Source organism: Arachis hypogaea, chromosome 16, assembly GCF_003086295.3.
Source record: "Arachis hypogaea cultivar Tifrunner chromosome 16, arahy.Tifrunner.gnm2.J5K5, whole genome shotgun sequence".
Lineage (NCBI taxonomy): Eukaryota > Viridiplantae > Streptophyta > Magnoliopsida > Fabales > Fabaceae > Arachis > Arachis hypogaea.
In genome coordinates, this window is record NC_092051.1 from 71,118,511 (window position 1) to 71,122,553 (window position 4,043).

The window sequence follows — 4,043 nt, forward strand, 5'->3', positions numbered from 1 at the left end:
TTGGAAAACGCCTTATGTGATCTAGGTGCCAGCATCAACTTGATGCCTCTATCATTGATGAGAAAGCTTGCCATAGAAGAAATCAAACCCACCAGGATGTCACTAGTAATGGCCGACAGATCAATCAAGACACCCAATGGAATTGTGGAAAATTTACTAGTGAAGGTTGGAAAGTTTATCTTCCCTGCAGACTTCGTAATCTTAGACACAGAAGGAGAAGGAAACAACTCAATCATCTTGGGGAGACCATTTCTAGCCACAGCAAGAACCACTATTGATGTGGAGAAGGGAGAAATGACCTTCAGGGTGCATAATGAACAAATGGTAATCAATGTCTTCAAATCAATGCAACACCCCTCTGAGCAAGAGAATTACATGAATGTGGATATGATATAAGGGCTGGTAGAAGAAATGTTTGAAGACAACTATTTGGAGCATCAGGAAGAACAAGGAGAGGAAGTGGTAGAAATTTCTATTGAAGACAAGAAAGAGGATAAACCAAAACAGGAGTTGAAACCTCTCCCCCCTCACCTCAAATACGTGTTTCTTGGGGAAGCAGAGGCATTACCAGTGATCATAAATTCTTCCTTGAACATGGATGAGGAAGCAAGGTTGATTGAAGTATTAAAAGCTCACAAAACAGCCTTGGGGTGGACAATTGAGGACATCAAAGGCATCAGCCCTGCTATTTGTATGTATAAAATTTTATTGGAGGAAGAATCAAAACCTGTGGTTCAACCTCAAAGAAGACTCAACCCAACCATGAAAGAGGTGGTTCAAAAATAAGTGATGAAGCTATAGAATGCTGGAATAATTTTCCCAATCTCAGATAGCTCTTGGGTGAGTCCGGTTCAAGTTGTGCCAAAAAAAGAAGGAATGACAGTCATCACCAATGAGAAGAACGAGTTGATCCCCACTAGGACAGTGACTGGGTGGAGAATGTGCATAGACTATAGGAGATTGAATGATGCAACAAGAAAAGATCATTTTCCTCTGCCCTTCATTGATCAAATGTTGGAAAGACTAGCAGGCCATGCTTATTACTGCTTCCTGGATGGGTATTCTGGTTACAATCAAATAGTAGTGGACCCCAAGGATCAAGAGAAGACCTCCTTCACATGCCCATTTGGAGTTTTTGCCTATAGGAGGATGCCCTTTGGGCTGTGCAACGCCCCAACCACTTTTCAAAGGTGTATGCTTTCCATCTTTTCTGATATGGTGGAAAAATTCTTAGAAGTCTTCATGGATGATTTTTCTATTTTTGGCAATTCATTTAACACTTGCTTGCATAACTTAACTCTTGTTTTGAAAAGATGCCAAGAAACTAATTTGGTGTTGAATTAGGAAAAGTGCCATTTCATGGTTCCGGAAGGAATAGTTCTTGGGCATAAAGTGTCATGTAGAGGTATAGAAGTTGATAAAGCTAAAATAGAAGTTATTGAAAAACTCCCTATACCTATTAATGTGAAAGCAGTAAGAAGTTTTCTTGGGCATGCTGGCTTCTACAAAAGGTTCATCAAAGACTTTTCAAAAATAGCAAAACCATTGAGCAATTTACTAATGAATGATATCCCTTTCATTTTTGATGACAACTGTAAACATGCCTTTGAAACTCTCAAGAGAAAGCTCATTACAGCACCAATCATCACACCCCCTGATTGGAATCTACCTTTTGAACTTATGTGTGATGCAAGCAACCTTGCTATTGGTGCTGTACTGGGGCAAAAGAAGGACAAATTACATCATGTCATATATTATGCTAGCAAAGTGTTTAATGAAACACAGAAAAATTATACCACCACTGAAAAAGAACTTTTAGCAATTGTATATGCATTTGATAAGTTTAGACAATACTTGATCGGTTCAAAAGTTATAGTATACACTGACCATTCTGCTCTCAAGTATTTAATGTCTAAACAGGATTCAAAGCCAAGGCTTATTAGGTGGGTGTTGCTGCTACAAGAATTTGATATTGAAGTGAGGGATAGGAAGGGAAGTGAAAATCAAGTAGCAGATCACCTATCAAGAGTGCCACAAGAAGCTAAGCAAGATAAACCACAGCAAGTAAATGAGAACTTCCCTGATGAACACCTCTTCCAAGTTCAACAGACACCTTGGTTTGCTGACATAGCAAACTACAAGGTAGGAAGGAAGATACCTCAAGAATTTTCCAAGCAACAAATGAAGAAATTACTCACTGAAGCAAGGAAGTTCTTATGGGATGAACCTTTTCTATTCAAGAGATGCTCTGATGGAATGATTAGGAGGTGTATCCCTGAAACTGAAATGAAGGACATACTATGGCATTGCCATGGCTCAGCGTATGGTGGACACTTTGGACCAGAGAGAACAGCTGCAAAGGTACTACAGAGTGGGTTTTATTGGCCAACTATCTTCAAGGATGCCAGAGAGTTTGTTCACCAATGCAATGAATGTCAAAGAACTGGAGGATTGACAAAAAGAAATGAGATACCTCAAAATTTCATCCTGGAAGTGGAGCTGTTTGACTTATGGGGCATTGATTTCATGGGACCCTTTCCCCCTTCCTACTCTTTTAGATATATCTTGGTGGCAGTAGAGTATGTTTCAAAGTGGGTGGAAGCCATAGCCACAACCACCTGTGATGCACAGATTGTCCTCCAATTCCTTAAAAAGCACATTTTCACAAGATATGGAGTGCCCAAGGGTCTTGTTAGTGATGGTGGTGGTCACTTTTGCAACAAACAGATGGAGAAACTCCTCCACAAATATGGAGTAATCCATAAAGTAGCCACACCTTACCACCCTTAGACTAATGGCCAAGCTGAACTAGCAAATAGGGAATTAAAGAAGATCCTAGAGAAAACAGTGGGAAGCACAAGAAAAGATTGGGCTAGGAAGCTAGAAGATGCATTATGGGCATATAGAACAGCTTTTAAAACTCCTATTGGCAAGTCACCCTTTCAGCTATTGTATGGCAAATCCTGCCACCTCCCTGTAGAGCTTGAACATAGAGCTTTTTGGGCCACTAAACTCCTCAACCTTGATTCCCAAGCTGCAGGAGAAAAAAGGTTGTTGCAACTGAATGAGTTAGATGAATTCAGGATAGAAGCTTATGAGAGTGCTAAGATATACAAGGAACGAGCTAAGAGGTGGCATGACAAGAAGATCACAAAGAAGGAATTCAAGCCAGGGCAGCAAGTGCTCCTGTATAACTCAAGGCTTAAGATCTTCCCTGGCAAACTTAAGTCTAAGTGGACTGGCCCATACTTAGTGACAAAGGTTTTTCCTTATAGGAGCATTGAACTACTAGATGAAGCAACAAAGAATCAATTCACAGCAAATGGTCACAGAGCAAAGCTATATTGAGAAGGAAAGCAACCGAGTCGATGGTGAGAACCCCGAACTATGGCTTTGTACACCCTTGCCTTTTTTCCAGGTAAGCTTTATTATTCCCTTACCTACACACTACTAGGGTGCATATTGAGAGAGATGGTGGCATATTGATATATCCTCCTCAATGCTATACTGTGCGCTTATCACTCTATATTGCACGGCTTGCATTAGGTGATCTCTTTGACGGAACGGATAAAGGTATCTCCTTAGTTACGGACAGTTAGACCTCATCTACTGCGCCCCCCGGCTCTCGAATAGAAGTATGAGAGAAAGCAGCTCGTAAGCGGCTTCCTTTTTCTGTTCCACCACTACAGAAGGTACTTGTCCTTGTCAGAGACTCTTGGAAGGACAATGGGATAAGGAAAAAGAGGTTCAGAGCCTACAGCCTTCTTGAAAAGAATTGAAGGATGTCAAGCTAGTGACATTAAAAGAGCGCTTGTTGGGAGGCAACCCAACCAGAGGTAGTTTTCTTTTCATAGCCTTTTCAATAAAAAAATTGTTGAATATTTGGTATGCATTGCAAGGAGCTAAGTTTGGTGTTACACACCAAAACAATTTAAAGGAGAATGAAGGATTATAAGTTTGGTGTTCCACCAAAACATCATTTAAAAATACATTCTCACTTCTTGCACAATACTAGCTCCACGCAATCAAACAGATTATTCAAC